The 13334-nt window shown below is 40.4% G+C and overlaps 1 protein-coding gene and 1 pseudogene across 7 annotated transcripts in view; one reads left to right on the top strand and one right to left on the bottom strand.

Annotated features, from left to right (window-relative positions):
• CCSER2 (coiled-coil serine rich protein 2) overlaps positions 1-4822 on the bottom strand; it is a 73223-nt gene extending 68401 nt beyond the window's left edge. For 6 of the 7 annotated variants that reach the window (XM_059821091.1, XM_059821093.1, XM_059821095.1 and 3 more), the window contains exon 1: positions 4799-4822. The gene's annotated coding sequence lies outside the window, so the exon portion shown is untranslated. Of the gene's footprint in view, positions 1-3812; positions 3845-4798 lie in introns of those variants that run through there. The other variant, XM_059821092.1, reaches the window with a different exon arrangement.
• Positions 4823-7080: 2258 nt separating this feature from the next.
• On the top strand, positions 7081-7292 carry LOC132317573 (U2 spliceosomal RNA; annotated as a pseudogene).
• Positions 7293-13334: the final 6042 nt, after the last annotated feature.

Here is a 13334-nt window from a genome sequence, read left to right as displayed (position 1 = left end):
AAAGTCAGCCACTGCTGGATTAAAAAAAAAAAGGACTAGAAAAAGGACTGACGAAGAGTATCTTTAAAACTTCTCTCAGGAAAGAGAGTAAGTGAACCCTGGATAAGCTTGAAATATTATATAAATCATAATATTTCTCTGGGTTTGGATCATGGTGATTCAACTGTCCAGATTCAATTCTACAGCTCAGCCAAACTGTTCCAGCAGTCAATCTTCTTTCAAAGGCAATGAATAAGAAGTCACATTGTCTCCTGTGGTAGCCTTAAAAAAAACACATTGGAAAGAGCATGAACAGGGCAAGGATAGAATGCGACTTCCTCAACCTTCAACTACTTTCAGTTCATAGGATTTCTTGAATTTGGTGTAGTTTGTTTAGGAACCCTCCACAGGTATCTCCTCTACTATCTTGTCCAACCTGTTCTTGAGCCCCCAAACTTTTTCCATCCCCGATTGCCTTAAGCAAGGAGTTCCAGAGCCTTCCTAATAATTCTTTTGCAGTTTATTTCACTGCCTTGCACAGATACCTGAGGAAAACTACTTGTAAACTCCCTACACTGCAAGAACTGGCCACTGATTTCTGCCCTCCTTCCTATCAAACATACCAGTTGTATCCATCAGTTTGTTTTATATTCATGTGCTGTCAAGAAGATACTGGATTATTTGAAGAGAAGTTTGACTACTCTTCAATATCCACCCTTAACCAAAAATACTGCAGCTGTACACTGGCATATTATACCTTTCAGCTGAAACTTGCTTATTTTTGAACCACAACTTGAAGTGCCACTCTCTTGCTATTGAATTTCATTTCACTAGTGCTGGACACTTAGAGCTTCTGTCTATGATTCAATGGCTAGAAATCAGTTCCCAATATCAAAGCCAAACTCTTTAAAAGTATTCCAGTACCAAACAACTTTGCAAGTTTGCCACAGCATAACAAATATCAACATGGTTTTAACCACAGACTGGCAGCCTTCGCTAAGTATTTTAACGTATGTCTTATATTTTCTTACTGATTTTCTGATACATGAATATAAACAGTTATATCTGAACATACCTTTCAAGGTCAGTTTTCTACTATGTAGAAGACACAGACAGTTGTTATGTCCTTATACATTTGCAATTAAAAAAAAAAAAGGATTCTCAAAGAAACTGACATGTGAACTTCAGTTACTAGTGACAGTTTGTCCACAGGATGATTTTCTCCCACATTAGCTTACAGAATTACACAGAGACAGTCATCTATGCCCACATTTTACTTGAATTTAAAGGAAGCTGATACAAATCATTTGTTTTGTTTAATCAAGATCTCAAATTTAGTCATGGTAAAGTGTTATTTTTATAAACTTCTATTTTGGAGAGCTTTCATGACTAAAAGATTTACACAGAGAGGGATTAGGATTTTATATTTTTTAATGCTGTTTATTGATGGACAAGGCTATGCAGGATGAAAGATTTTGCTCCTTTCCTCAAGTCTCCTGCTACTAACAGCAGTAGCTTTGGCCTTGCCAAGTTTCCACCTATGCAAGTTTGTCTTACTGAGATGAAGGCTAGTTAAAAGCCATAGCTTCCTCCAAATCATCAAAAACACTGATCAACAAGTCCATGTAATAATTTCATCGTATAAGACCAGAAAAAATGCATTTAAGCAAAACCTATCTTTATATGATTCACAAAAAGAACATGAGTTGAAGTACCGTACAAACTCACATTGTAGTGAGAATCTCTGTATTTATCTAGAAAAGACTCTTGAATCTCCAGCCCAAAGTACACATGACATTATTGAGTCAAGAGAACCCAGGATATTCAGTTCTCCTATGAAGCGCCGCTTGACTTGTGCCGTGTGTGTCACAAGCCATCTGGGCTAATTATGCTAAAATCATAGGAGTTCTTTTGCTTCAGGGAATAAATTCAGAAATTGTTTGCAATTTAAGGGTTATTCCAGATCTGTGACTTCTTCAACCACCACATAAAAGTAAAACCTTATCAGCTCTTTTCCTCTGGCTAAGAAGCCAAGACTCCTTGCAGCGAGAACCTTGCCAATGTTAACCATACTTCTGCTTCAATCAAAGCCATTAAAATGCACTCTGCAGAAGACTACCTCAACTCATCACAGACTAAGTGCTCAAGAAAATCCCAACAATCTGTAGTGAAAAAGGCATTTTACTGAAAACTTGTGACACCAGTTCCCCATGTGACCAGGGATAAGCATCCCCCACCTCGATAAGACTTTTTTGCTTCACTTACTATAAGATATTATCAGCAGAACTGCTCCAGCTGAATCCTCCCTTTAGAATAGACGGCGAATAGCTAGTGAGCAAAGTCCAGATGTCTGCAAATGAAGCTACTTTTGATCAAGGAGGAAACATTCTCAGAATGTCTTCCAAAATGCAACTATTTGATAGAAGTTTAAGAGTTAGCTGGAGTATGTGTCCCAGAGGTACGAAGAAATGCAAAGACCTACACTGACAAGCTAAACTTCATCTTTGGAATAATTATTTTAATGCTGTTGGGATTTTATTGTAACATACATGTGTTCAGGTATCCAGAGATTTACATAAGCTTTTTTAATTGCTCCAATTGAAACACAATACAGGATTTTAAACCTAATTATCAAAAGCACCATTAGTATTTTGATCTTCTTAGCATCCCTGTTGGCAAGGAATTTTACCCTGCCTGAAAGCGTCTAATTAAGAAGATGGTGCTGCTGTTTACACTTCCAAAGAGTGGCTAAAACAGAACACCACAACCACTGCTGCAACTGGCTACCTTTTATTCCTTCGTCTCTCTTCCAGAGAGCCACACTTTCTAACAATTTTAGGTAAGCAATGTTCATCTGAAGACTGATGGCATGATGTTTTTTTATCTAGAGAGCCAGTGCCAACACTTCTTTGTAACTGTTTCATTCCAAATAACCAATCCCTCTTAAAGGATGATCAGGTCCAGAAGTAATAGGTTTTACTCCAGCGAGCTTTTACATGAACAGTTCCATTAAACAGGATTACTCATTAGTATAACAATATATTAAATGAGATCATTATGTTAATTGAGATCATTACTATTCAATTTTTTCTATATTCATATATAGCATTACTTCAGTTCAAAAACACAAGTTGTTATAGTGGTCAAAAATATCAAATACAGAAATCTTCTAAGCCTGAAACATTTCTACTGTTTAAACAGCTTTACAATTAGAAGACAATACTCAGCAGTTTTTGGAGCCCAAACATTCAGATTTCTGTAATGACAAGTACTAACTGTGAGCAAAGATTAAACTTCAAAAACATTTTTTCTACTGCAAGTTGTATAATCATGTAGATCCTTGGTTAACATTTAGGTAGCTCGTTATTACTAATGTTCCATTTATTAGGCATTCACCTCTTCAGCTTGGAGGCATTAAATTCAAAATGGGCCCACAAAATTTGTGATCATTATATACATGAGAAAATATCTGCCAAATTTTATTCAGTATCACCAAAAAATGTAAATATTTACTGCCTCATACAAATATGATGAAGAGTTTCGTATTTTTGACTACTCCAAAAGAGATTTTTTTAAAGTTTCAGAGAATACTTCAAGTGGTTTTCAGTTATAAGAACATAACAAAATGAGACCTTAAATCCAACTTCATTTTGCTTGTAATACGTTTGTAATGAAAAATTCTATTCTGCACCAAATCGAAGTTCAAAGCCCACAAACACCAGAAACAAACCTGCTACAAATATGAAGCACCAATCCTACAAGTGGAACCAATTCCCCTGAAAACTGGTAAACATCTTTATATGATGTACCAGATGGAGATCTACAATCCTTACCTTAATTTGTTGTCTGGCCTGGACACTAATGCTCTGCTACAGCATAAAGTTTCCATTCACTTTTGATTTCTTTAACTGAAGACAAACAGCTCGACTTCCTCCAACTCAAAGTTAAAGGCTGAAGTTGCCTACGTTTCATTGTGTGTCAAAGTACATTTGACAGAACACGATGTTACAGCAGGCTCTGGACAATGAAAGCAAGGTCTTAGTGTCATTAAAGCAAAATCACCATAACGTACGTAACATTCCCTTGTCGTTACAAGCAAAATCTGAGAAGATTATAGCTAAAGTACATATTCCACCATGGTTTTTTTTTTTTAAACTGTTATCTTTGAACAACCACATACTGGATGCTTTTGCTTCTTCCCCTTTCTGGAGCTACAAAGAGATCTTTGTGACCAAGGCCTTCAGCAGCTGTTTCCTAATATACCTGCAGGTACATTTCAACAAACAGAGAATTAAAAGACGCATAAACCACTGCAAAGCGGGAATGGAGGGAGGAACACAGCGACAGGCCTGCCACGCCAGATTGCCTTTCCCCTCCCGGAGCCGCGCAGCTGACTAAGCCGAGCGCAAGCCCGGGACACGGCCAGCCAAGCTGGCACCGCTGCCCGCTCCCTGCCACACCTGTGGCACGGCCCGCAGCCAGCGGCACTGCGGGAGCCTCCGCTGACATTCAGGCCGCCCCAAAGGCGAAGGCTGCACCCGCCAGCCACACGCAGGAGGCTGCCCCACCCGCCCGGCCCTCCGCCGCCCTTCCCCAGCCTCCCGCGGCCTGCGCGGCCGGTGATGCCGCAGCATCCCCCGCCCGAGACGGCGACCCCAGCCCCGGCGGGAGGGCGGCGGCGCAGGGAGGTGGCAACGGCCGCTCCCCCCTGGCCGCCGGCACGGAGACCCCCAGCAGGGCGGCCCACCGCGAGCGAGGGGCGGGGAGGAGCGAGGGGATGACGGCGCGCGCGCCCCCCCTCCGCCGCCGCCGCACTCACCGCCGGGCCGGGCGCAGGCCAGCGCTGTCCCCTCCTCGGGCAGGGCCGCGGCGCTCTGCGCCCTCAGGTACCGACCGCCAGCCGCCCCGCCCTGCCCGGCCCGCGGTGGGAGGGCGGGCGCGCGCGCGCAGCCCCGCCGCGCATGCCCCGGGAACGGCGCCGGCCGCTTCCCCACGCCCCTCGGCTCACCCTGACGTCAGCGCGGGCCGTTAGGCGCCTTGCGTGCGCCTTCTCCTTCCAACGGCTCGTCTCGTGCGGCGGCGGAGGGCAGAGGGGGCGCTCACGGCGGCCTCCCGCCCAATTTACCCCTCCCGCAGGCGCGCAGCGGCCTGCGGGCCGGGGCCTGCGTTGCCCACGCGAACCGCCACAGCCGCCGCCTGCCCTTCGTCCGCTCCTCGCCGGTGACGCGGCACAAGCCGTCGCCGCGCTCCGCTCACGACATGGCGCCTCACCCGTGCCCGCCCGCCTGGCTGGCTGCAGGGCTGCCTCGGCGCGGCGTCAGCCTGGGCTCTCGCCGCCCTCAGGCCTGCTGGCCACATCACCCAGTCTGCCCTAACGATTAGTGAGCCCGTTGACCGACGCAAATAAAGATTTCGGTGGTAAAAGTGTTAGGGAAACAGGCCTGCGAGTGTCCTGGCTCAGGGACAGAGTACTCGGAGGGGAAGGAGGCCTCGCGGAAGTCCGGGCTGCGTGAAAAGCCTGGAAGGGCTCCTGCAGTCAGCAGGGAGATGCAGATCGACAGGAGACCGGGCTTTCTCCATGGTGGTGCTCGCAGAAGGGCTTGCAAGTTTGATTGCCTCATTTTCCACCTGTGCCAGCAGTCAGAAGGCGCTGACAATACCAAAAACTTTTGCAAGGTGCAGGAAGTTATTTGCCTGTGGTTACATTAGATGGGTCAGGATCATTTCACTGACTCTATACCCCAATTCTTTTCCTAGCCGCCTGCTTGCTTGTTTGGGGCCTGTGCTTCTGCATCTCCTGTGATTTGGGATGTTCATGTATGTGTTGTCGTATCATCTCAGCATCTGTATTGTGGTGCTTCAACTTCAGATTTTCAGAGTTTCATTTTTCTCAAAAGTTTTGACCACCAGTATTTCTAAATTTTTGCCTGCCTGCTTCACCAGGCCTCCCGGAGGAAGAAGGCTGTGCAGTAGCTTCAAGCTATGTTCATACAGAAAAAACCCCACCCTGTAATTGATAAGCATCCTTTGCCACAGCCTCTTGACTAGAAGTTGGGCGCGCTGCCAGGGTGTAAGACCTGCTTACAGATGTCAGCCCAGGCACTGCAAGTGCCTCCTCGCCTTTCTAGATGCAGGGCGTGAAGACTCCAGTACATTTGCTCCATAGGTAGCAGAAACGCCTTTTTTAAAAAATAAGGAACAACAACCGAAGCTTTTGTATGTCTTTTTCCCTGAACTTAAATGTACCGGCTACATTAATGCATTTATTCTTAGAACACGCTGAAGCATAATTACTCCCCTGTGGTACAGGAAGAAAAAAAAAAGCAAGCAGAGAGCGATTAAATCTCTTGTGCAAAGCTAAAGAGATAGGAAAGCCAGGAAATGAACTCAGATTTCCTGAGTCAGGCGTCATTGCTTTAACCACACAGTCATCCTTTCTTTCAGTCATTCTCAGCTTCTGAGCATTAATGTAAACATCAACTGCATTAGCATAGATTGGATTTTTCCCTATTTTGTTCATCAGAACGACTTCACTGTTCCCACTGAAATTGCCTCCAACTAACTGTCTTCTCCATTTCCTTCCCAAAAGTAAAATAAATTATGTTACAGACTCACTGGGAGGGTGAAATGATATTACAGACTCACTGGGAGAGTCTTAAATTTCCCACTGCCTTTCTGCAGGCACTGGCAAGTATTTCTTCAACCCCAATGCAAAGCAGCTGTAGAGCTTCCATGATGGGACTCTTAGGAAGGTACCCAACTCTTAGGAAGGTACCCAAATGCACAGCGAACGAGCTCAAGGAACAAATGGTTCCCTGTCATCATACTTTTCAGCTAGATCAGAAGACTAGGAATGCTTGTAGCCTACAAAAAGGAGGCACATAAGCGATGTATACTGACCTGGAAATGGTGGTATAACCACCTTTTTTAACTCCAGCTCATGTTTTTATAATCTGAAAATGGTTATGAAACAAAACTCTCAAAGAAAACTAGATATATAAAAGAAGAAAACAACCTAGAGATATTTCAGGACAGATTTCAGACCCTCCTGACTACTTAACTCAAAAGATAGTCTTAACAGTCCTACTGACAGACTACAGACTAAGATCTAGCTATGATCAAGTGCAGTATCTTTTCTTACCAGTTTAATATTTGATATGTCTTCAGCTTGAGGACTTTACGTTCTATTGATTTTATATGAAATTGATTTAAATGGACTTTATATTACACTGGGAGATGGACTAGAAACTTGTTTTATCCACTTCACTCACCGGCCTGGCATTGTGCTGCCTCCAAAAACCAGAGACACAGCAATGGATAACGCTGATCACCCAGAAAAGAGTGTATGAGCTGGATGAGCAGATAGTGATACTCACACAAAAATATTCTCCCAGCCCCAAGCAGTTTGCAGGCCAGGGACACACTTCTCCCCCAGATTTGGTGAAGTATGAGCAGCTTCATTGCAGGGAGCCTTAGGGAGGCCTAGTTTTCCTAGTAATAGTTGAACGGGTATTTTGAGAGTATCCAGCTGTAGCCTTGCTGGCTTCCTTAGTTTCAACTGACTTGCTGATAGTTAATGAGATAGGTGTAAACAACGGCCATACAGTATGAACCTTGTTGATTATTGTAAATAAGAGTATTTTCCAGTCAGTATCGGTATCATAGACCGGCTTGAAGAGAAAGAAACTCTGTTCCTTCTTTTAGCTTTGGATTCGTTTCCATTTCATGTATTTTTGCAAACTGGAAGTGCATGTGTTTCCCTAACTCTGGTGGGAAATGAATGAAGGATTGTTCAAATTTGTCCATGTAGCAAAGTTCCACTCTCTTTACAAAATCTGAACTTTATGTTTCCCATCCCCTGAATTACAATGAAGCTGAGTTAGTCTGCTTGAGTTAAAGACATCCACAAAGCAGGGACAATATCCTTCCTCACGTCACTTCATAAAAATCATTTTTGCCATGACATCCACAAAAAAAATCCTTGCTAGGTAGCTCATATGCTGTGACTGCTGCTAACTACTCTGTTCACAATAATTTAATTTTTACCGTGTACATCCATGTTTTGTTACTGTATTCAAATACTTTCTACTTATACTCTGATTTTATATTATCTGAGACACGGACCGTATTTTATCTGTTTGCATTGTTTCCAGTTCAAAAGGGCTAAGCAGCTAGGTGCCACCATTTTTTTCCACGTGTAAGTAACAATTTATTCCTTGCGGGCATTTTACTTTTACAAAAAACCGTAGCATGGACTCTCACTATCTCACAAACATTCAAAAAAAAGGAAAACAGAGGTTAGAATTAGAAAGCGTATGCTTCTTGGGGTATAGCTGGACTTTTGATGAATTATATGACAAAGTGCAAGCAGTTGGATGGTTAAGGGTTGAAATTCTTCATTTCAGAATGTCTCATTCTGTAAAATTTATTCATTGTCAGGTATCAAAAACTGAACTGTCATCTGTTTTCTTAATCTCTGTCTCTACAAATAGTTCCTTCATTAAGGAATGCATTCTTTATATTTTCCAAGTTTTGATTTGACACTTAGAGATTCACTGTCTCCAGAATTACCTATTTCATTTTCAACCTCTTGTACTTTTTAAACTTCTACTTTTAAACTATACAAGTAACTTCATTTTTGTACTACCTTAAAAATATGTACTAAAATGAGTATTACAAGTTGATGAGCTTGTTTGCTGAGATAACAAAGAAGGAAAATAACGGGCTATTTTTGTACACATACAAAAATACTTACAGGAGTGTGCTCATATGTGTGTATATTTATTATTTCCATGCATGGTATCAACAAGTAACTAAACTTTGTACCATTCTGCAATAAATAATTGTATAAGAATAAAATAATTACTAGGAAATTCTGCTTGGTGCAAGCTGAGGTCTTTACAATGGTTCACCATCACTGCATCTTCTTTTGTGTACATATGGGAAAACACAGAGATGAGCTCAAACTCATTCTGCTGAAATACATGATAACCTAGTCACATTTAAGACTAAGTCCTGTATTTTTCTTAATTACTCGAAAAAGAATCCAAATTAAGTACTTGAGCATTTGATAACTTTTCTGGCATTAGTCATATCTACCCCTTTCTAAATAATATTTAGATAATATTTAAAGAGGATGATACTTAAATGAAGAGCCGTTCAGTACCAGTGACAGCTGCTTTGTTATTTAAATAATTGGCTCAGATGTCTACCTTGGATGTGCAAAGACAGTGTTGCTGATGAACTGACCCTTCTTACCCTTCTCCTTTCAGAAAAGGATTTTTGGTCTTGTTTAAGTCAAACTCTTCTTCTGAACGTTGCTTGCAGAATACTTAAATATCAGTCCAGGATGTCTGTTTTTAAAACTCCATAATGTGTTACTCTGTGGCTAGCACTGCCGACATTCAGAGATGCTCAGAATGCATTACGCTCTCTATCCATGCTGTGAAAAACAGTGAAGTTACACAGGCCTAAACTACTCTCTTACTTTTAGTATTTCTCATGTAAATGAACAAGTGGGCACAAAGCTTTCCTCTCTCCTGAGGCAGGTGTACCAAATGTGAGTTAAACTCACATAGCTGAAGATCATGTGCTCGACGTTATCCTTTCTTTACTCTGGCAGTGCTGTGGTAGAAGTAGCATGGACCAGTTCAGTAAAATCTGCCTAAAACCTGCCTCGGGCAATCTTTACGCCTTGCTGCTGCCGTTGCCCTTTCTTCTAAGGGCTAACCAGCTGTGATGCTTCAAAACAGTACATAGTCTCAATAATTTAGACCTGCTTAGGTCTAAATTATTTAAACAGACTAGTTAAACTCCTTAAGCAGTCTAGTTAAAGTGATTTTGTAAAATACTACCATTTTTTTTCAGCACATCTTCAATGGCCATGTTCCTACAATTCACAGCACCTTTACAAACAGTGATTATAATCATATTGCACATTTCTAAAATCCAGATACGCTGTCTTTCATTTCTTTTTAAACATGTGCTCCTCAGTATCTAAGTGTTAAAACAAATTAGTGTATAATATATTTCATTTAAGTCTCATACAGTTTCTTCTTTACTTTTTATTGCAACTTGACTTGTATTCACATAGACTGAATGCCCAAAGGAATACAAATGCCTAACATTTCCGTTAAGTCAGTGGGATTTTTGAGGATTCTGAAACATAAATTTAAACTGCTATTTCAGCTTGATTTACAGGTGTGGAAATTATTTCCTTTTGTATAATTAAAAATTACTCTAAATCAGGCCTGATAAACATTTTTACTCTCTTTCATAACTGAAAGGTTGACTGATAATCTCAGAACTCAAAAAATAGCCTTCTATAGTGACACTGTTATGGAAATTTATCTAGTGTGTTTGGGATTTTTTTTATTCTAGTCATCATTCAGTTACACAACAGAAAAAATAACAGACTTCTGTTTCTAATAATGGCCTCCAAATTTAACAGAATGAGAAAAGTTGACTGGAATTCAATGAAATCTCAGCAGGATTCAGTAAAAACATTAAAACATATTTGGCATCATATGGCTTACCTTTATGTAAACATTGTTACAGAGGATCCTGTTTTAAATGAATGCTAGTCCTAAACTGATTGATGTGGATAATTTGTATTTTTGCTAATTTTGTTATTTAATAACATTTCAAGGACTACAATCCTTAAAATGTTTAGCAAAGATGAAATGCAACCTTTTTTGTTTCTATAGCTAGTGTCCTCTGTTTTACAATATCATCATAGTTTTTAATCCTGAGATTTGCAGAATAATCTACTTATAATCAGCACACAATGCAGTGGATAATGTAGCAATAGAGCTACACATATTAGGAAAGAAAATGTAAAAGGAAATAAGCATATAGGAAAAGAATACATACAGTAAGAGCATCACGTTTATGTGTTTGTTTTCTCTTGACTGCTCAAAGTTCAGCATTCATATTAACATTCATCCACAGGGAAGATTGTCAGCATTGCTCAGCAGCTGGAAGCGAAGAACTAAATGTGATCTTTTCCAAAAAATATTTAGAAATGACAACAGACACCTGGGTGGTATGGTGACCAAAGATTGCTACATGCTGTTAGCACACAAGTAAATGCAATACACAGAGTGCAGTTGCTCATTTATACCCCCACTGATGAGTCTGTACCTTGAACTGACAAGACAGCTGAGACACACCAGTTTGATTCTAGGCAAACTCTGTGTTACCTTCTCTGCTAGGGTTGCCAATAATTTTACCAGTCCTAACAATGGTTTGATTATATGATGTTCCATCAAAACTCTTTTAAAATAAAATTCCTGCATTACCTCCTCATCTGTTGCATTGTAATATTTGTTATTTTGCTTTAGGAAGTTTAAGGAGTGTACAAAATTACCTTTATGAGCTAATAATTTTGTTTCTTTAGATACTGTTTTTACCAATGACAGATATTCTGTAATATGGTGAGAGACTATATTAGAAACCTAAGCCAGACAGAATTATAGATTAATCCCACCTTCTTTTCTTAGGGAAAATTTCCATTGACTATGGAATTATATGAAAAAGTATATAGTAACTGAAAGTATTAAATGAGATGCCTATGCATACTGGAAGGAGGCATTAATGATTAAAATATGTCCTCTGATCAATCCAATTATCTACTTAGCAGTGCAGATAGATAACAGAGATCACATAAAAGAAAACAAAGAGATCTTGCACTGTAGCTGAACTTCACAGAGATTTTGGCCACAGCAACCTGAAATGGTGAGGCTACAAATGCTCCCAGAGAGGTGAAAGAACAGCTCAGACTTTCACCTGGTAGATGTGGACCATATTCCACCTCCCTGAGCTTGGTTCAGCTCTCAGCCCGCTCAGATGTCCCTGCTGGCTGTGCATCACAGGACAGTCCTTGGCTGAGCAGTTTACAGAGCAGCTGTACGTTGTGCAGGATTCCAGCTTATCAGAATCCGGCACAGGGGATACTTCCCACTTGCTCAGATGAAACATTAATTTCTGCTCATTTATCTCATCCCAGAGAGGATCCTTTCAAGAGGAATCATACATTTTCTGAGTCTTCATTCATAGCTGAAGCAGACTGCAGAGAGGAATTATCTCAAATAAAGTGATACTGATTCCATGAATCTACTTCCTACTTCAATCATGTTATTTTTTTATATGCAGATAATTAGTTTCAATTAACTTAGAGACTTAAAGAAAAATATAAGCAGACTGCTCCAATAGTAAACATCACTTTCAAAATACAGTTCAGGACTTCAAAAATAATTTTATTCTATGTATATATTTGACCCTAATCTTTCTTGTCCGAACATGTGAAAGCATCAGAAGATAAAAAATGAAAGCTGAAATTCCATTTTTTAGTGATTAGATTACATTTTCAATATGAAATGGCAATGAAAAACAAAGAGCTCAAAGATGCAGATTAAAAGATGCAATTGCTTTTCCTCTTTTTGTGCACATGGCAGTAATATGTGCACTGAGAAAAGAGTTGACCTTATCCAAAATTATGTATGGGACCAGTCTAGCCAGTAGCTGAATAATTAACTGAATGTTTCAGAGCTCCACTGGTCCATCAAAGATAGTAGCACTACATGGTCAAAATCATAGTTGCTTGGAAAAATCATGAAATACTATCTTGGAAAATGTTTTATAAGGATTTTTTTCTCTTTTATACTTACTTCCTCCCTCTTTTTTTATTAGCTGTAGTTACTCAGGAAAGCAATGCTTGTATATGCATGTGTGTATAAATAAAAATATATATCCGTAAAATGTAACTTTTACATATACCCTGATACACGTGTTTGTGTATATATATGTATATATCTGTGTGTGTGTGTATATATATATATAAACAAAGTTGTTCTAGGCATTGGGAATAATTTGGAGAATGTAAACGGATAATTAGATGATTCCTAAATAGCGACCCTGGGCTGTTGGAGATATAATCACTAGTGATTGCTCCTCCAAGTGGGGTTGGTTAGCCTGTCTCAGCACAGGCTGGAGGATAAGCTATCAGTCTGTCTCCAAGGTCCTTCCTTAACACTGAATCTTTCTGGAAGCTGTTTTCTAAGTCAGACATAGTTCAGTTGCAATGAGTGTTAAGCACTTGCTTTCCTGTCAAGTAAGAAAGCTGGATTCTCACAAAGACAAAATAGAAATTTTATAGTTATAAGCTGGCACCTGCCTCTGAGTCATGGACTTCTGAAGACATTATCCCAAGAGATTCTGACAGCTTCCTGAAATACTGGCACCAGAGATTCAATCACCGCTCTATCTAATAAGGCACTTAGCAAGGTTCTGCTGTACTGTTAAACCAGGAGATGTTGAAGGTGTTTTTCTCTGAGTTAATAATTACTAACTGTAGA

The sequence above is a fragment of the Gavia stellata genome, chromosome 9 (assembly GCF_030936135.1).
Source record: "Gavia stellata isolate bGavSte3 chromosome 9, bGavSte3.hap2, whole genome shotgun sequence".
NCBI classification, from domain to species: domain Eukaryota; kingdom Metazoa; phylum Chordata; class Aves; order Gaviiformes; family Gaviidae; genus Gavia; species Gavia stellata.
This window is presented reverse-complemented; position numbering and strand designations above follow the sequence as displayed.